This window comes from Dendrobates tinctorius, unplaced genomic scaffold (assembly GCF_039654945.1).
Source record: "Dendrobates tinctorius isolate UK_male_01 unplaced genomic scaffold, ASM3965494v1 ptg000133l, whole genome shotgun sequence".
Taxonomy (NCBI): Eukaryota; Metazoa; Chordata; class Amphibia; order Anura; family Dendrobatidae; genus Dendrobates; species Dendrobates tinctorius.
The window spans coordinates 13,948,103-13,970,460 of NW_027361801.1; positions in this window are offsets into that span (position 1 = coordinate 13,948,103).

A 22,358-nucleotide genomic window follows, 5' to 3' on the forward strand; every position below is an offset into this window, starting at 1 on the left:
TATAAATGCATCTGCTCTGTGATAGTCTCAGAGTTCTGTTTGAAGCACAGAGAGCATCATGAAGACCAAGGAACACAACAGGCAGGTCTGTAATACTGTTGTGGAGAAGTTTAAAGCCGGATTTGGATAGAAAATGATTTCCAAAACTTTCAACATCCCAAGGAGCACTGAGAAGCGATCATATTGAAATGGAAGGAGTATCATACCACTGCAAATCTACCAAGACCCGGCCGTCCCTCTAAACCAGGGTTTCCCAACTCCAGTCCTCAAGGCCCACCAACAGATCGTATTTTCAGGATTTCCTTTGTATTGCACAGGTGAAGCAATCATCACCTGAGCAATACTAAGGAAATCCTGAAAGCATGATCTGTTGGTGGGCCTTGAGGACTGGAGATGGGGAACCCTGCTCTAAACTTTCATCTCAAACAAGGAGAAGACTGATCAGAGATGCAGCCAAGAGGCCAATGATCACTCTGGATAAACTGCAGAGATCTACAGCTGAGGTGGGACTGTCTGTCCATAGGACAACAATCAGTCATACACTGCACAAATCTGGCCATTATGGAAGAGTGGCAAGAAGAAAGCCATTTCTCAAAGATATCCATAAAAAGTATTGTTTAAAGTTTGGAACAAGCCACCTGGGAGACACACCAAACATGTGGAAGTAGGTGCTCTGGTCAGATGAAACCAAAATCAAACTTTTTGGTAACAATGCCAAACGATATGTTACCCCAAGCAACTTGCAGCTGTAATCGCAGCAAAAAGTGGCACAACAAAGTATTAAGTTAAAGGGGCCGAATAATATTGCACGCCCCACTTTTCAGTTTTTGATTTTCCACAAAAATGTAAAATAACCAATAAATTTCGTTCAACTTCACAATTGTGTTCCACTTGTTGATTCTTCACCCAAAATTTACATTTGCTATCTTTACGTTTGAAGCATGATATGTGGGAAAAGGTTGAAAAGTTCTAGGGGGCCGAATACTTTCACAAGGCGCTGTATATATACAGTCATGGCCAAAAGTTTTGAGAATGACACAAATATTATATTTTCACATGATCTGCTGGCCTCTGGTTTTTATGTGTGTTTGTCAGATGTTTTTATCACATACAGAAATATAATTGCAATCATATTATGAGTAGCAAAAGGTTATATTGACAGTTAGAATGAGTTAATGCAGCAAGTCAATATTTGCAGTGTTGACCCTTCTTCTTCAGGACCTCAGCAATTCTCCCTGGCATGCTCTCAATCAACTTCTGGATCAAATCCTGACTGATAGTAGTCCATTCTTGCAAAATCAATGCTTTTATTTTGTCTGAATTTGAAGGTTTCTGTTTGTCCATCCGTCTCTTGATGATTGACCACAAGTTCTCAATGGGATTAAGATCTGGGGAGTTTCCAGGCCATGGTCCCAAAATCTCTATGTTTTGTTCCCTGAGCCATTTAGTTATCACCTTTGCTTTATGGCAAGGTGCTCCATCATGTTGAAAAAGGCATTGTTGATCGCCAAACTGCTCTTGGACGGTTGGGAGAAGTTGCTCTTAGAGGACATTCTGGTACCATTCTTTATTCATGGCTGTGTTTTTAGGCAAGACTGAGAGAGAGCCCATTCCCTTGGCTGAGAAGCAACCCCACACATGAATGATTTCAGGATGCTTGACAGTTGGCATGAGACAAGACTGGTGGTAGCGCTCACCTGGTCTTCTCCGAATAAGCCGTTTTCCAGATGTCCCAAACAATCAAAAAGAGGATTCATCAGAGAAAATGACTTTACCCCAGTCCTCAGCAGTCCACTCCCTGTACCTCTTGCAGAATATCAGTCTGTCCATGATGTTTTTCCTGGAGAGAAGTGGCTTCTTTGCTGCCCTCCATGAGACCAGGCCTTGCTCCCAGAGTCTCCGCCTCACAGCGCATGCAGATGCACTCATACCTGCCTGCTGCCATTCCTGAGCAAGCTCTGCACTGCTGGTAGCCCGATCCCGCAGCTGAAACACTTCTAAGAGACGGTCCTGGCGCTTGCTGGTCTTTCTTGGGCGCCCTGGAGCCTTTTTGGCAACAAGGGAACCTCTTTCCTTGAAGTTCTTGATGATGCGATAGATTGTTGACTGAGGTGCAATCTTTCTAGCTGCGATACTCTTCCCTGTTAGGCCATTTTTGTGCAGTGCAATGATGACTGCACGTGTTTCTTTAGAGATAACCATGGTTAACAGAAGAGAAACAATGATGCCAAGCACCAGCCTCCTTTTAAAGTGTCCAGTGGTGTCATTCTTACTTAATCATGATAGATTGATCTCCAGCCCTGTCCTCATCAACACCCACACCTGTGTTAATGGAGCAGTCACTGAAACGATGTTAGCTGGTCCTTTTAAGGCAGGGCTGAAATGATGTTGAAATGTGTTTTGGGGGATAAAGTTCATTTTCTAGGCAAATATTGACTTTGCAAGTAATTGCTGTTAAGCTGATCACTCTTTATAACATTCTGGAGTATATGCAAATTGCCATTAGAAAAAATGAAGCAGTAGACTTTGTAAAAATTAATATTTGTGTCATTCTCAAAACTTTTGGCCATGACTGTACAGGTCACTATATATATACACTCACTGGCCACTTTATTAGGTACACCATGCTAGTAAGGGGTTGGACCCCCTTTTGCCTTCAGAACTGCCTCAATTCTTCGTGGCAGAGATTCAACAAGGTGCTGGAAGCATTCCTCAGAGATTTTGGACCATATTGACATGATGGCATCACACAGTTGGCGCAGATTTGTCGGCTGCACATCCCTGATGCGAATCTCCCGTTCCACCACATCCCAAAGATGCTCTATTGGATTGAGATCTGGTGACTGAGGAGGCCATTTGAGTACAGTAAACTCATTGTCATGTTCAAGAAACCAATCTGAGATGATTCGAGCTTTATGACATGGCGCATTATCCTGCTGAAAGTAGCCATCAGATGTTGGGTACATTGTGGTCATAAAGGGATGGACATGGTCAGCAACAATACTCAGGTAGGCTGTGGCGTTGCAACGATGCTCAATTGGTACCAAGGGGCCCAAAGAGTGCCCAGAAAAAATTCCACACACCATGACACCACCACCACCAGCCTGAACCGTTGATACAAGGCAGGATGGATCCATGCTTTCATGTTGTTTACGCCAAATTCTGACCCTACCATCCGAATGTCGCAGCAGAAATCGAGACTCATCAGACCAGGCAACGTTTTTCCAATCTTCTACTGTCCAATTTCGATGAGCTTGTGCAAATTGTAGCCTCAGTTTCCTGTTCTTAGCTGAGAGGAGTGGTACCCGGTGTGGTCTTCTGCTGCTGTAGCCCATCTGCCTCAAAGTTCGACGCACTGTGCGTTCAGAGATGCTCTTCTGCCTACCTTGGTTGTAACGGGTGGCAATTTGAGTCACTGTTGCCTTTCTATCAGCTCGAACCAGTCTGCCCATTCTCCTCTGACCTCTGGCATCAACATGGCATTTCCGGCCACAGAACTGCCGCTCACTGGATTTTTTTTCTTTTTCGGACCATTCTCTGTAAACCCTAGAGATGGTTGTGCGTGAAAATCCCAGTAGATCAGCAGTTTCTGAAATTCTCAGACCAGCCCTTCTGGCACCAACAATCATGCCACGTTCAAAGGCACTCAAATCACCTTTCTTCCCCATACTGATGCTCGGTTTGAACTGCAGGAGATTGTCTTGACCATGTCTACATGCCTAAATGCACTGAGTTGCCGCCATGTGATTGGCTGATTAGAAATTAAGTCTTAACACACAGTTGGACAGATGTACCTAATAAAGTGGCCAGTCAGTGTATATATATATATATATATATATATTTATTTATAGTTCATAGATTTCTACATAGCATACTAGCCGCTAAATCAATTGCCGGCTTCAGTAAAATCATTCCCGAACCCGACATGATATGACACATGGTTTACATATAGTAAACCATGTCATATCAAGACGATTTATATATGTCAGTGTTTAATCAATTTAGTAGTTTGTGTTAGAAAAATTTGGAACTCTAGGAGTTAAATGTAAGGCTATAATCACGGAAAAAATTGTGTGGGCTCCCGCGCAATTTTCTCCGCCAGAGAGGGAAAGCCAGTGAGTGAGGGCAGATATTAATAGTCTAGAGAAGGACCATTGTTTTTGGCCCCCCTGGCTAAAAAAAAATCTGCCCCCAACCACCCCAGAAAAGGCGCATCTATAAGATGCGCCTTTTCTGGCACTTAGCCTCTGTAACAACCCTGCTAGCATTGCTGCATGACCTCCCATCCCCCACTCACCAACTTACTCACTGCGCCAGGTCATGCTGTGATTTCTCTCTGCCGCCAGCTCCTTGCCTTGTCTCCTGTCTGCTATGTTCATGTTTCCTGATTGTGTGTATAGGGGGGCAGCGCCTGAACTCTCTGCTTGTTATGGAGTCAGGGTGCACCTGGCTACTGTGTCCCTGACCAATTACCTAGGGCCCTGTACTATTTAGGGATGCCCCACCCACTGGAACATTGCCTGAGCAATGTCTAAATTCAGTTAATGTTTTGCTGCTGAGTAAGCCAGGCCCTGTTCTGCGTTTCTCCTCTGGAGGCTACATTTCTAGCTTTGTCTTGTGCCTGTCTGTCTGCCCTCCAGGAGGCAGTATATCCTGGTCTCTGTGCTATAGCTCCTGACCTTGTCTTGCCTAGTACCTCTGTTATGAATGAGTCACCGAGGAGGAAAAAACAAAAAGCAAGCTAAGCCCAGAAAACCGGAGAGGTTGGTAACTAGCGGATTGCAGACCCCTGATCCTATCCACAACAACTAGCCGTAGCCGTGGAGCGTGCCTACGGTGGTCCTAGACACCTTGTCACGGCCGGAGAACTTAATAAGCCTAATGAAAGAAAGGGAAAATCTAAACTGCCCCAGAGCAGACCCCAAAGCAATAGACAGCCCCCAACATGTATTGTCGGTGAAACAAGATGAAAACACAGACACAGATAGAAAGATAGGCTGAGCAAACAATTGGGCCCTCACTAACTAGAAAGGACAGGAAAGAAAAGCTGCTGTCTGCAATCACGCAAAAAACCCTGCCAAAAAAAAGTCCAACACGTCTGATAGAAAAAGGCCCTGAAGTCGCTAGACTTCAATTCACTATATCAGCACTCAGGTATATTCTGAAGACAGAGCAAAAGAGATCAACTGATCAGAGACAAAATGGGGATTTGGCCCAGTCCCAGCCAGGGCTGGCTGAACACAAAAACTAAGTAAACCAGACAAAAACTCATATGAACAATAGCAGAGAAAACTTAGCTTTAGGAAGGCAGGAACCAAACTGGAAACCTGAAGCCACAGTCAGGAAAAATCACCAGCAAGAAACTAGGGAGTCGGCTGCCTTAAATCCAATCAGAAATTCCTGATGTCCAATTGCAGTCCTCTTCCTCAGGTGGCCGGTCTCTGCCATTTAGATCAGCTTCATTACCTCCCTTCACCAACAGAGGGAGTCCAGATAGAGAACTCACTACTCCTCTGTCAGCACAGCCAGCTCCATAACCCTCACCAGAAGCCAGAGGCAAACCCGAAAATGAGCTCACAACATACCTCCGTCCGACCTCCAGGAGGCAGAATATCCTGGTCCTTGAGTCTTTGTCCCTGTACTTTGTCTGAACTATGTCCTACCCCTGCCTCCTTGTCTTTGGCTTCTTTCCCTGCCATGTCTTTCCCTGTGTCCTCCATGTCTGTGCTCTGCACCCTTGCAGCTCTGTACCCTTGCGGCTCTGCCTGCTCCGCCTGCTCTGCCCCTTTCGGCTCCGCCTGCTCCGTACCCTTTCGGCTCCACCTGCTCCGCACCCTTGTGGCTCCGCCTTCTCCGCACTCCTGCGGTTCAGTTCCTAACCTGCTTTGTCATACTCCACTCTCCCCTGTTAATTCCCATATGTGCTCCTCCTGTGTGAACAGGTCCAAACCTGTTCCATCATACTCCACTTCCTTCCTGCCTATACCGGTACCTGTACCTGCTGTATGAACAGGCCCCTACCTGTTCCTTCTCATACCATGCCAGCCTGCCCTGTGTCTCATCCATTCCAACCTACCCTGTGTCTCGGCAGTGCCAGCCTGCCCTGTGTCTCAGCCGTGCTAGCCTGCCCTGTGTCTCGGCCGTGCCACCTTGCCCTGTGTCTCGGCCGTGCCAACCTGCCCTGTGTCTCGGCCGTGCCACCCTGCCCTGTGTCTCGGCCGTGCCCACCTGTCACTCGCACCTGACCAAGTGTCCTGTCCCCGAGTGGGATCAGCAGTCACAGCCAGACACCACCCTGGAGTGACACCTGGCAGCTGCCTGCCGCTCAACCCTGACCTCACCATTGGAGACTCCAGAGAAGACCCAGGCAGCTGTCTTAGTCACGCCCCTTCCAGGGTAGTCTGGTCTGTGGCACAGTGGGGCCACAACCCCCCGGCTCTCGCCAATCAGCCAAGGCGCAAGCATGGCAGTTTGCTCAGGCCATGATCCCCGCTGAATCCCATGTCCTTTCGCTCTCGGAGCATCATGAACTTGTTTCCTGCCAGTATGGGAAACTATCCCACTAGTTAACCCCTTTAGTGAACACTATAAAAACACAAGGCAAAAAACCAACGCTTTATCATACCGCCGAACGAAAAGTGGAATAACACGCGATCAAAAAGACGGATATAAATAAACGTGGTACCGCTGAAAATGTGATCTTGTCCTGCAAAAAACAAGCCCTCAAAAGAAAGCGATGCAAAAATAATTATTTTTTATAAAGAATAGTTTTTATTGTATAAAAGCGCCAACACAAAAAAATATATAAATGAGGTATTGCTGTAATTGTACTGACCCGAAGAATAAAACTGCTTTATCAATTTTACCACACTCGGAACAGTATAAATGCCCCCCCAAAAGAAATTCATGAATTGTTGGTTTTTGTTCATTCTGCCTCACAAAAATCGGAATAAAAAGGGATCAAAAAATGTCACGTGCCCGAAAATGGTACCAATAAAAACGTCAACTCATCCCGACCTCACATAACTCTGTGGGCCAAAATATGGAAAAGTTATAGCTCTCAAAATGAGGTGATACAAAACCTATTTTTGCAATGAAAAGCGTCTTTTAGTGTGTGACAGCTGCCAAACATAAAAACCTGCTATAAATAGTAAATCAAACCCCCCTTTGCCACCCCTTAGTTAGGGAATAATAATAAAACAAAAATGTATTTAATTCCATTTTCTCATTAGGGTTAGGGTTGGGGTTAGGGTTGGAGCTAGGGCTAAAATTAGGGTTAGGGTTGGGGCTAAATTCCAGCCAATTTTGCATTAAGAAGTCAAACGGCGCTCCTTCCCTTCTGAGCTCTGCCATGCGCCCAAACAGTGATTTACCTCCACATATAGGGTATCAGCATACTCAGGACAAATTGCACAACAACTTTTGAGGTCCAATTTCTCCTGTTACCCTTGGGAAAAGAAAAAATTGGGGGCAAAAAAATAATTTTCGTGAAAAAAATGATTTTTTATTTTTACAGCTCTACATTATATACTTCTGTGAAGCACTTGGGGGTTCAAGGTGCTCACCACACATCAAGATAAGTTCCTTAGGGGGTCTAATTTCCAAAATGGTGTCACTTGTGGGGGGTTTCTACTGTTTAGGCACATCAGGGACTCTGCAAATGTGACATGGCGTCCGATCTCAATTCCAGCCAATTTTGCATTGAGAAGTCAAACGGCGCTCCTTCCCTTCTGAGCTCTGCCATGCGTCCAAACAGTGGTTTACCTGCATATATGGGGTATCAGCGTACTCAGGACAAATTGTAAAACAACTTTTGGGGTGTAATTTCTCTTGTTACCCTTGGTAAAATAAAACAAATTGGATCTGAAATAATTTTTTTGTGAAAAAGGTTAAATGTTCATTTTTTTAAAAACATTCAAAAAATTCCTGTGAAGCACCTGAAGGGTTAAAAAAAAAGCCGGATTACTTACCGATAATGCTCTTTTAATGAGTCCTCGACCGCACCCACTGGAGAGAGGGATCCGCCCATAGGAACAGGAAACCTACAGAGATAGAAGAGGGCGGTCCGCCTCTCCTCCTCAGTTGGATTTCAGAGTACCCGGAGGACCGCCAATTATTAGGCCATTATATTAGTCAATATTTTAATTTATCAATTTTATATCTAAGAAGGTGTATAAACATTATGTTAACTTCTAGGGAGGGTAGTGAGCAGGTGCTGTCGTGGAAAAAAAAAGAGCATTACCGGTAAGTAATCCGGCTTTTTACCCTTCGCCACGACAGCACCCACTGGAAAGACTTTCAGAGACCTTCACCTGGGAGGGACCACCGTGCTGAGGACTGCTCTACCCAAGGCTAGGTCAGATGAGCATGATAAATCAAGCCTATAGTGGTTATAAAAAGTAGAGGACGTCGACCAGGTTGCGGCCTTACATATAGACTCGATTGCGACGTCTCCCCTCTCTGCTCACGAGGATGCCATAGCTCTGGCGGAATGTGCCCTGATACCCTCTGGAGGATCTTCATTTCTCTTGGAGTATGCCAGACAGATCGCATCTCTGATCCACGAAGACAGGGTACCCCTTGTGACTTCATATCCCTTCTTTTGGCCCTGGAAGGAAATAAACAGAGCCCTACTCTTCCTCCAGCTGCTAGATCTCTCAAATGTATTGTAATACTGCTCTTCTAACGTCTAGTGTATGGAATTTTTCTTCTGGAGTAGAAGGGTTACTGTAAATTGAAGGGAGGTGGATCTCTTGCGACCTATGAAATTTCCCTGCTACTTTTGGCAGATATGAGGGGTCTGGTTTTAATATCAACTGATCCTGGAATGTTAACAGGAACAGAGGTTCTATTGAAAGTGCCTGTATGTCGCTGACCTTTCTGGCTGAAGTTAGTGCCACTAGCAGTACCGTCTTAAGAGATAAGTACTTAAGGGATATTGAGTCTAATGGTTCAAAGGGGGAACACGTTAGGGCATCTAGTACCAGATTCAAGTCCCAGGGAGGCACTCTGGGTATGTATACTGGTTCGCTCCGTTCACAGGCAGAGATGAATCTGGCTATCCATCTATTGCCTGCCACGTTATAACTATAGAAGGCCCCTAAGCAGACACTTGAACTTTTAGTGTGTTGACAGATAGCCCTAGATCTTTCCCTTTTTGTAGAAAGATGGGTGTTATCGGGATTTCTCTAGAGTCGGGAGCTGTGTGGAACTCTAGGAACTTCCTCCTTACCCTGGTATAAATCTTTGTAGTAGCCAATTTTCGACTCTGTAGGAGGGTATTGACTAGTCCCTCCGTAAACCCTCTTGCTCTCAACATTTCCCTTTCAAGTTCCAGCTGTCAAGTGGAGATTGTCCACTTGAGGATGGAAGAATTGCCCCTGAGAGAGGAGTTTGTGGGTTGAGGGAGCACCCAAGGGTTTGTCACTGACTTTGCTTGTAGGCACGAAAACCATGGCCTGCTGGGCCAAAATGGCGCTATTAAGATTATTCTCGCCTTTTCTGCCTTGATCTTCCTGATAACCTGCGGCAGTAGTATGATTGGGGGAAAGGCATATGCCAATCTGAACTGCCACGGAGCTTGGAGGGCATCCAGAATTTCCAGACAGTCTGTCACGTTCAGGGAGGCGAACCTTCGCCCGTCTTTTTTGTTTGGTGCCGAAGAGATCTATCTGGGAAAGACCCCACAGTGACACGACGTGTTTGAATATTTGCCGGCTCAGGTACCATTCTCCTTGCCGTAACGTGTGGCGACTTAGGAAGTCTGCTTCCTAATTGTCTCTTCCTCTTATGTGGAGAGCCGAGAGAGACAAAAATAGCTTTTTCTTGCGGAAGACATTAGGCTGTTCAATCGAGTTCCGCCTTGCCTGTTCAGATATGCTACCACTGTGGTGTTGTCTGAAAGGATTCTCACGTGTTCCCCTTGTAGCTGTGGAAAGAAGTGATATGACGCATGACTAACCGCATTCAGCTCTTTTAAGTTTGAGGAATCTTGTCTCTCGCTTATATCCCACTGGCCTTGGGAGAAGGTCCCTCCCATATGAGCCCCCCATCCTGTAGGGCTGGCATCAGTAGTAACTATACGGGAAGGTGTTATCACCCATGGCACTCCTCCCGATAGATTATTGTCATCTAACCACCATGCTAGGGAAGTTAGGACTGTTTGGGATAAGGTGATTTTCTTTGCCAAATTCCCTCAAACACAAGCCTCCTCTAGGAGAATCTGGTGTTGCAGTTCCCTGGTGTGGAACTGGGCCCACTGAACTGCTGGGATGCAGGAGGTAAGGGACCCTAAGAGGGACATTGTTTCCCTCAAGGACAGGCATGGTTTGTCCATTGCTAATGTGATCTTTGTTTTGATCATTGCAATCTTAACCTGTGGCAGCAGACATTTTTGCTTTATGGAGTCTAGTTGGAGACCTAGGAAGGACTGGACGGATTTTGGCTTGACTCTGGACTTTTTGAAGTTTATTATCCAACATAGAGCCTGTAGGGATAAGACTGCGTCAGCAACTCGTCTATTACATTGTCAAGTTGAGTTCCCTATTATTAAGAAGTAGTCCAGATAGGGTATTATCAAGGTGTGTTTCTGGCGTAGGAAGGCCATTACTTCCAGCGTCACCTTTGTAAAGACCCGTGGTGCGATGGAGAGGCCGAATGGCATGGCTGTGAACTGGAGATGGTGTATGGTGCCATCGAGGGACTCAGCCACTCTGAGGTATTTCTGATACCTGGAAGATGATAATAAGCATCATTTAGATCTAGGCCCGCCATCATACAATTGGGGAAGAGAAGTTTAACTGTAGATCTAATAGACTCCATCTCAAATCGTTGATTTTTGACAAATGTATTTAGCTTTTCAGGTTGATGATTGTCCTGAAAGAGCCATCTGGCTTAGGTACCAGAAAAAGAGGGGAGAAAAATCCTCTCCCTGCCTGCCCTTTGGCACATGGACCAATACTTTTTTGTCCAACAAGCTTAGAATCTCAACTCCCACAGCCTGCTGTTGGATAGGTGAGTTGAGAGATGCTATAATAACCGACTTATGGGGGACATGATGGAACTCTATCTTTAGCCCATTTCTAACAATGTCCAGGACCCGAGAACTGGCTGTGATTTTTGTGTGTGTGTGTGTATGTCTGGGATTGGCATCTGCACCGTCACAGTTACAGCCACAAAATTTTGCACAGTCACACGCCTGGACCCAAAGAGCGTCATAGGCTATATTGTGAGGCAAAATTTTAACCCCGCGTGTTCCAATTCAACAAACAATTTTGCCCCTATCTGCATAACGGGGAAAAAGTGTATGTATTGGCATCTGCACCGTCGTAGCCACAACCACAAAATTTTGCACAGTCACACGTCTGGACCCCGAGAGCGTCATAGGCTATGTTGTGAGGTGAAATTTAACCCCGCGCGTTCCAATTCACAAAAGCAATTTTTCCCCTATCTACATAATGGGGAAAAAGTGAAAGGAAAAGTGTTGGAGGCAAATTGACAGCTGCCAGATGTGAACAAGGGGGACTTAAAGAATGAGAGCGATGGCGCCAAAGAGTACATACCGTACAGTTGCTAAGGTGGGTCCCTAACATGGGATACTCACCACACACGGGGATATGAACACACACAACATGTGCCACACACTACCACGTGCTTCAACACATATACCACCCTCAGCACACATTTCACCACACATACACCAACCTCGCCACATAAAAGTCGAAACACAAAAGTCGCCACTCAAAACTCGCCACGCTGTCCCAGAGCTGTTTAAGGATTAGATACACGGCTCAGCAGTCAGTATCACACAGGATAGGATTAGATACACGGAACAGCAGTCAGTATCACACTGGATAGGATTAGATACACAGCTCAGCAGTCAGTATCACACAGGATAGGGTTAGATACATGGCTGAGCAGTCAGTATCACACAGGATAGGATTAGATACACAGCTCAGCAGTCAGTATCACACAGGATAGGGTTAGATAAATGGCTCAGCAGTCAGTATCACACAGGATAGGATTAGATACACAGCTCAGCAGTAAGTATCACACAGGACAGGATTAGATAAACGGCTCAGCAGTCAGTATCACACAGGATAGGATTAGATACAGCTCAGCAGTCAGTATCACACAGGAGAGGATTAGATACAGCTCAGCAGTCAGTATCACACAGGATAGTATTAGATAAAAGGCTCAGCAGTCAGTATCACACAGGATAGGATTAGATACACTGCTCAGCAGTCAGTATCATACAGGATAGGATTAGATACACAGCTGAGCAGTCAGTAACACACGATAGGATTAGATACACAGCTCAGCAGAAAGTATCACACAGGAGAGGATACTTGGGTAATCGTTTAGCTAATTTATGTTGCAAATCTGTAGTGTTGAATACATGATGTGAAATGGTTTTATGTGAAATATAATCATTATAATTTGTTATAACTACCCACATTTGGTTACTATGCCCGGGCAACGCCGGGCTCTTCAGCTAGTATATAATATATATATGATTCTATATATATATTGCTTTATATATAGTGATGATCGAATAACTATTTATAATAATATAAACTACCACCAGTGTCTAGTGAAGATAGTGATTGAACCACTGATATAAATTTAAAAACAACCAACCATAAGACCTATCAACCAGAAAGTACCAGACAGGATATAGATAATCAATAATCTTTATTGTTTTGGTGGTTTCATATAAAAAAACAATTAAAAACAATGTGCACGTTTGGGGACAGTTTTTACACACATTTGTAAAATAAAAAATTGGACCCAATTATATATACTATATATTAATATGCATTCCTCATATATTAAAGGGTGAAAAAAACTGCATAAGAATTATTTAATAAGAAAAAAAAGTGCATGTGCATGAATAATAAATATCAATTGAAACAATGGTAAATTAATAAATCACTGGCATATAAAGTGCAGCGTGCAAAAAAAACAACGATGTGTTAACATGTGTTTAACGTGTTAAAGGGACGTGGTGACCCTTAAAGGTACATGATCTATTTTATGTATTCCTCCACTATTGCATTGCACCTTATACAAAAGTCACTGTGGCTCTTTTTTTCACATGATATGTTAACACTTGGTTGTTTTTTTGCACAATGCACGCTGCACTTTATATGGCAGTGATTTATTAATTTACCATTGTTTCAATTGATATTTATTATTCATGCACATGCACTTTTTTTGCTTATTAAATAATTCTTATGCAGCTTTTTCACCCTTTAAGCATATTAATATATAGTATATATAATTGGGTCCAATTTTTTATTATTTTACAAATGTGTGTAAAAACTGTCCCCAAACGTGCACATTGTTTTTAATTGGCTTTTATATGAAACCACCAATACAATAAAGATTATTGATTATCTATATCCTGTCTGGTACTTACTGGTTGATAGGTCTTATGGTTGGTGGTTTCTTTTTTTTTTTTTTCTTTTCCAATAATTTTTATTGAACATTTAAATACAAATAAGAAAGGAGGGGAGTGGGAGGGGGGAAGGGGGAAAAAGGGGGGGGAAGGGTAATAACAAGGAGAGGACCACAAGGTCCGAACAGGCTCTATATAGTGCCTACATTAAACATATAATCATATAGTCATGCAATCATACAAACATGTAATCAGATGGTTTGAAATTAGTTTGGTGCACATTAATAAACTAGTTCAGTGCATTGGATAAGTTTCCAGCCACTTCGCCCACTTCTTGGCATATTTGTTGAAATAGTCATGGGTAATAGCAAACCTATACTCATATGTTTTGTGTAAATTTATTTTATTTATCACGTCAGAGAAGATAGGAGGATCTGGACTTTTCCAGTGGTAGGCAATTTCATTTTTGATGACCAGAAATATGTGGATTATAATAGCTCTCATAGAGGGATTTATATTTTCTATTCCTAGGGACAGGAGTGCTAGCTGCGGAGTGAAAATGATTTTGCTCTTGTAAATTTTGATTATCAACTTGCCAGCTTGGGTCCAAATGTGTTTAATTTTGGGGCACTGCCAAAACATATGTGGCAAGCTCCCAAGGCGGCCGCATATTCTCCAGCAGAGAGGGGAGTTGTTCGGATCTATGTGTGACATTCGTGCAGGGGTGTAATACCATCTTGTAAGTGTCTTGAAGTATGTCTCGTGCAGAGACATGGAAATACTAGCCTCATATGAATAGTATATAGCGTTTTCCCATTGTTCAGTGGTGTGTGAAGTATTCATTTCTCTATCCCATTTAACCATATATGGCAGCTTAGTTATTTCCGTATCGTTATTGAATAGTGTTGAGCATTCCGATACCGCAAGTATCGGCTATCGGCCGATACTTGCTGTATCGGAATTCCGATACCGACATCCGATATTTTTTCAATATCGGGCATCGGAATCGGAAGTTCAAAGTTGATTGACAGCCGAAATGACGTCATCATGATGCGCGGTGTGTGCGCATCATGATGCGCCGTCATTTCGGGCCTGCCGGGGGTCTCTGCCGGCCTGCCGGGGGGCTGTGTGGACTGCCCGGGGTCTGTACCGGCCTTGCTCTTGTAAATTTTGATTATCAACTTGCCAGCTTGGGTCCAAATGTGTTTAATTTTGGGGCACTGCCAAAACATATGTGGCAAGCTCCCAAGGCGGCCGCATATTCTCCAGCAGAGAGGGGAGTTGTTCGGATCTATGTGTGACATTCGTGCAGGGGTGTAATACCATCTTGTAAGTGTCTTGAAGTATGTCTCGTGCAGAGACATGGAAATACTAGCCTCATATGAATAGTATATAGCGTTTTCCCATTGTTCAGTGGTGTGTGAAGTATTCATTTCTCTATCCCATTTAACCATATATGGCAGCTTAGTTATTTCCGTATCGTTATTGAATAGTGTTGAGCATTCCGATACCGCAAGTATCGGCTATCGGCCGATACTTGCTGTATCGGAATTCCGATACCGACATCCGATATTTTTTCAATATCGGGCATCGGAATCGGAAGTTCAAAGTTGATTGACAGCCGAAATGACGTCATCATGATGCGCGGTGTGTGCGCATCATGATGCGCCGTCATTTCGGGCCTGCCGGGGGTCTCTGCCGGCCTGCCGGGGGGCTGTGTGGACTGCCCGGGGTCTGTACCGGCCTTGCTCTTGTAAATTTTGATTATCAACTTGCCAGCTTGGGTCCAAATGTGTTTAATTTTGGGGCACTGCCAAAACATATGTGGCAAGCTCCCAAGGCGGCCGCATATTCTCCAGCAGAGAGGGGAGTTGTTCGGATCTATGTGTGACATTCGTGCAGGGGTGTAATACCATCTTGTAAGTGTCTTGAAGTATGTCTCGTGCAGAGACATGGAAATACTAGCCTCATATGAATAGTATATAGCGTTTTCCCATTGTTCAGTGGTGTGTGAAGTATTCATTTCTCTATCCCATTTAACCAAAATGGCGCTATTAAGATTATTCTCGCCTTTTCTGCCTTGATCTTCCTGATAACCTGCGGCAGTAGTATGATTGGGGGAAAGGCATATGCCAATCTGAACTGCCACGGAGCTTGGAGGGCATCCAGAATTTCCAGACAGTCTGTCACGTTCAGGGAGGCGAACCTTCGCCCGTCTTTTTTGTTTGGTGCCGAAGAGATCTATCTGGGAAAGACCCCACAGTGACACGACGTGTTTGAATATTTGCCGGCTCAGGTACCATTCTCCTTGCCGTAACGTGTGGCGACTTAGGAAGTCTGCTTCCTAATTGTCTCTTCCTCTTATGTGGAGAGCCGAGAGAGACAAAAATAGCTTTTTCTTGCGGAAGACATTAGGCTGTTCAATCGAGTTCCGCCTTGCCTGTTCAGATATGCTACCACTGTGGTGTTGTCTGAAAGGATTCTCACGTGTTCCCCTTGTAGCTGTGGAAAGAAGTGATATGACGCATGACTAACCGCATTCAGCTCTTTTAAGTTTGAGGAATCTTGTCTCTCGCTTATATCCCACTGGCCTTGGGAGAAGGTCCCTCCCATATGAGCCCCCCATCCTGTAGGGCTGGCATCAGTAGTAACTATACGGGAAGGTGTTATCACCCATGGCACTCCTCCCGATAGATTATTGTCATCTAACCACCATGCTAGGGAAGTTAGGACTGTTTGGGATAAGGTGATTTTCTTTGCCAAATTCCCTCAAACACAAGCCTCCTCTAGGAGAATCTGGTGTTGCAGTTCCCTGGTGTGGAACTGGGCCCACTGAACTGCTGGGATGCAGGAGGTAAGGGACCCTAAGAGGGACATTGTTTCCCTCAAGGACAGGCATGGTTTGTCCATTGCTAATGTGATCTTTGTTTTGATCATTGCAATCTTAACCTGTGGCAGCAGACATTTTTGCTTTATGGAGTCTAGTTGGAGACCTAGGAAGGACTGGACGGATTTTGGCTTGACTCTGGACTTTTTGAAGTTTATTATCCAACATAGAGCCTGTAGGGATAAGACTGCGTCAGCAACTCGTCTATTACATTGTCAAGTTGAGTTCCCTATTATTAAGATGATTTTGCTCTTGTAAATTTTGATTATCAACTTGCCAGCTTGGGTCCAAATGTGTTTAATTTTGGGGCACTGCCAAAACATATGTGGCAAGCTCCCAAGGCGGCCGCATATTCTCCAGCAGAGAGGGGAGTTGTTCGGATCTATGTGTGACATTCGTGCAGGGGTGTAATACCATCTTGTAAGTGTCTTGAAGTATGTCTCGTGCAGAGACATGGAAATACTAGCCTCATATGAATAGTATATAGCGTTTTCCCATTGTTCAGTGGTGTGTGAAGTATTCATTTCTCTATCCCATTTAACCATATATGGCAGCTTAGTTATTTCCGTATCGTTATTGAATAGTGTTGAGCATTCCGATACCGCAAGTATCGGCTATCGGCCGATACTTGCTGTATCGGAATTCCGATACCGACATCCGATATTTTTTCAATATCGGGCATCGGAATCGGAAGTTCAAAGTTGATTGACAGCCGAAATGACGTCATCATGATGCGCGGTGTGTGCGCATCATGATGCGCCGTCATTTCGGGCCTGCCGGGGGTCTCTGCCGGCCTGCCGGGGGGCTGTGCCGGCCTGCCGGGGGGCTGTGCCGGCCTGCCGGGGGGCTGTGTGGACTGCCCGGGGTCTGTACCGGCCTGCCGGGGGGCTGTGCCGGCCTGCCGGTGGTCTGTGCACCCTGTGGGGGTCTGTACCGGCCTGCCGGGGGGCTGTGCTGATGTCCGGGGGTCTGTGCAGGCATCGTCCGATGGGACTACAAGTCCCATCTGGCGATGCCTGCTACCATGACAGTGATTGACACATTAGCCAATGATGGGACAGTAGTAGTCCCATCATCCGGCTAATGTGTTAAATGTTTAAAAAAAAAAAAATACTACATACATACTACATGCATGCTACATACATACTACATGCTACATACATACCACATATATACTACATGCATGCTACATACATACTACATGCTACATACTACATATATACTACATGCATGATACATACATACTACATACATACTACATGCATGCTACATACATACTACATGCTACATGCATGCTACATACATACTACATGCTACATACATACTACATGCTACATACATACTACATACATACTACATGCATGCTACATACATACTACATGCATGCCACATACATACTACATGCTACATACATACCACATATATACTACATACATACTACATGCATGCTACATACTACATGCTACATACATACCACATATATACTACATACATACTATATGCATGCTACATACATACTACATGCTACATACATACTACATGCTACATACATACTACATGCTACATACATACTACATGCATGCTACATATATACTACATGCATGCTACATACATGCTACATGCTACATACATACTACATACATACTACATACATACTACATATATACTACATGCATGCTACATACATGCTACATGCTACATACTACATACATACATACTACATACATACTACATATATGCATCATACATACTACATGCTACATACATACTACATACTACATATATGCATCATACATACTACATGCTACATACATACTACATATATACTACATGCATGCTACATACATACTGCATGCATGCTACATACATACTACATGCATGCTACATACATACTACATACATGCTACATACATACTACATGCTACATACATACTACATGCATGCTACATACATACTACATGCTACATACATACTACATACATACTACATGCATGCTACATACATACTACATACTACATACATACTACATATATACTACATGCATGCTACATACATACTACAAGCTACATACTACATACATACTACATGCATGCTACATACATGCTACATATATACTACATACATACTACATACATACTACATGCATGCTACATACATACTACATGCTACATATATACTACATACTGTACATACTACATACATACTACATATATACTACATGCATGCTACATACATACTACATGCTACATGCATGCTACATACATACTACATGCATGCTACATACATACTACATGCTACATACATACTACATGTTACATACATACTACATACAATACATACATAGACATACAGTACATATAACATAGAGTAACATACTTACCAATACTTGTCACATTGTTCCCCGAAGCCATTGTCGTCTACGGAATAAATATTAACATAACAAACCACAAAAATACTCACCCATGATCCGAAGCAGTCCACGAGTGTGTCCCACCACGATCTTGGGTAGAGAACTGCAGCATCAGCTGATGCTGCCGCTCTCTACGGGCTGCAGGAATCCAATGACGGAAGGTAGGTATCCTTCCGCACTGTATTCCTCCGCCACTTAAAAAAAAAAAGTCCCTAGTCTCACTTTATGGTAAAAGCTGTGTGGGAATTTCCCACACAGCTTTTACCACAAAGTGAGACTAGGGACTTTTTTTTTTTAAGTGGCGGAGGAATACAGTGCGGAAGGATACCTACCTTCAGTCATTGGATTCCTGCAGCCCGTAGAGAGCGGCAGCATCAGCTGATGCTGCAGTTCTCTGCCCAAGATCGTCGTGGGACACACTCGTGGACTGCTTCGGATCATGGGTGAGTATTTTTGTGGTTTGTTATGTTAATATTTATTCCGTAGACGACAATGGCTTCGGGGAACAATGTGACAAGTATTGGTAAGTATGTTACTCTGTTATATGTACTGTATGTCTATGTATGTATTGTATGAATGTATTGTATGTAGCATGCATGTAGTATGCATGTAGTATGTATGTAGCATGTAGTATGTATGTAGCATGCATGTAGTATATATGTAGTATGTATGTAGTATATATGTAGCATGTAGTATGTATGTAGCATGCATGTAGTATGTATGTAGTATGTATGTAGCATGCATGTAGTATGTATGTAGTATGTATGTAGCATGCATGTAGTATGTATGTAGTATGTATGTAGCATGTAGTATGTATGTAGCATGCATGTAGTATATATGTAGTATGTATGTAGTATATATGTAGCATGTAGTATGCATGTAGCATGCATGTAGTATGTATGTAGTATGTATGTAGCATGTAGTATGTATGTAGTATGTATGTAGCATGCATGTAGTATGTATGTAGTATGTATGTAGCATGCATGTAGTATATATGTAGTATGTATGTAGCATGCATGTAGTATATATGTAGTATGTATGTAGTATGTATGTAGCATGTAGTATGTATGATGCATATATGTAGTATGTAGTATGTATGTAGCATGTAGTATGTATGATGCATATATGTAGTATGTATGTAGTATGTATGTAGCATGTAGTATGTATGTAATATGTATGTAGCATGTATGTAGCATGCATGTAGTATATATGTAGTATGTATGTAGTATGTATGTAGCATGCATGTAGTATGTATGTAGTATGTATGTAACATGTAGTATGTATGTAGCATGCATGTAGTATATATGTACTATGTATGTAGCATGTAGTATGTATGTAGCATGCATGTAGTATGTATGTATGTAGTTTTTTTTTTAAATTTTTTTTACATTTAACACATTAGCCGGATGATGGGACTACTACTGTCCCATCATTGGCTAATGTGTCAATCACTGTCATGGTAGCAGGAATCGCCCGATGGGACTTGTAGTCCCATCGGACGATGCCTGCACAGACCCCCGGACATCAGCACAGCCCCCCGGCAGGCTGGCACAGCCCCCCGGCAGGCCGGTACAGACCCCCACAGGGTGCACAGACCCCGGGCAGTCCGCACAGCCCACCGGCAGGCCGGCACAGACCCCCGGCAGGCCGGCAGAGACCCCCGGAAGGCCCGTACAGACCCCCGAGAGGCTGTACAAGGGCAGGAAAGGGTTTTTCCAATTCCGATACCGGAAGTCTCATAGACTTGAATAGGACTTCCGGTATCGGCATCGGCGATACCGATACTTTTTTTAAAGATCGGCCGATCCATTCCGATCCGATATTTTGAAGTATCGGACGGTATCGCTCAACTCTATTATTGAACCATTTTATATATGTTCTGGTTGCTCCAGAAGATTTTGTGTTTAATATTCCCTAGCAGGTTAATAGTTGCTTCAGTTATTAAAGGTTTACTGCTTAGGAAGTTCTGTATCTGGTCTTTCAGGGGTATAAATTGCATAAATGCGGATGCAGGGAGTTTAAAGTTCTTTTTCAAGTCACTAAAAGTGGTAAATTTATTCCCATTATGAATGTCTCTGATCCTTTTGATATTATGATCTGGCCAGAAGGGGTTAAGAGCGAGGTTTTGTATTTTTACCGCTAGGGATATTGGGCACTTTAAAAGAAATTTAGTTCTATTCATACCTTTTTTGCTTCTAGATAATTGTTTCCAAGCGTATATTGCTGCTTCAAAAATGGGATGATTTAGGGTGTTAAATTTTTTATTGAGCAGGAGTTTGAAGAGAAGTTCTTTCGGAGATCTATGATTATTTATCATGTATTCTAATTCCAACCAGGCCGGCGTATCATCATCGCATAACCAGTAAACACTTTGTTTTATGAGGTTTGTCAGGTAATATGCAGAAATGTTAGGCAACCCCATTCCTCCAAAGGCCTTGTTTTTATATAGCAATTTGGTAGAGGATCTGGCTTTTTTTCTGAACCAGATAAATGAATTGATTGCCGTCTGAATACTAGTGAGGTATGAGGTTGATATTTTAAAGGGAAGAGTCCTAAAAATATATAGTATCTTCGGAAGGATGAAGGTTTTCGTCACCAAATTCCTTCCCCACCATGACAAGTCCCGATTTTCAAAAGAATGGAGATCTCTAGCTATAGTATCAGATAAAATCCTTAAATTGGTGGGCATCAGAACGTTAATCATAGAATCATAGAATCGTAGGGTTGGAAGGGACCTCCTGGGCCATCTGGTCCAACCCCCTGCTCAAAGCAGGATTCGCCAAATCATCCCAGTCAGATGTCTGTCCAGCCTCTGAAGATTTCCATTGAAGGAGAACTCACCGCTTCTCGTGGCAGCCTGTTCCACTCATTGATCACTCTAACTGTCAAAAAGTTTTTTCTAATATCTAATCTGTGTCTCCTCCCATTCAGTTTCATCCCATTGCTTCTAGTCTTTCTGTCACAATCACGTGTGTCAGGGACGCAGATGTTACCGCAAGGCGGACCCATGACACACGTGACCCTGGATACACCGCCTCCAGTGGGGCGCATTTAAATAATAAAACATGCAGGTGGATACGCCGCCTCCACCTGGCGAATTTAGGTATTACACGTTATACATACAATAATCAAATAATAAAGGGGGAACCTGGGAAACTTTAACAATGGAGGGCCCTGCGATAGGGAATGGGGAAATGGAGACCTCCTAAGCTCCCCTGAGCCAGTGTCCCTGCACTCCTTACATTCCCTAAACAGGCTCCGCACCTGTCGCTGCACGCGTACCTTTACGCCCTTGCTCACCCTGACCCTAAACCCTCACTAGGGAATGGGTCGGTGCGGAGACTAATCCCACCACTGCACTAACACCACACATGAGGAAAGAGACAATACAGGGGAAAAACCACTTAGCTTTGCTCTGCTGCGTGCGCTCCCAGCAACAGAGCCCACCACCTGCGTGCGTCTTCTCCTCCACCCGGATCCATCACCATAACAGGATCCTTCACCTTAGTGCAGCCTTGGAGCAGAGTCCACCACCAGTTGCAGCTGCTTAGAACCAGAGTCCCAAGGATGAGTTCAGCTTTTGACACGGAGTCGAGCATGCTTGAGTCCAGTTCAGCAGCCAAGTCCCACATGGTGAGTGTCACTCTCCATAGTCGCCACTC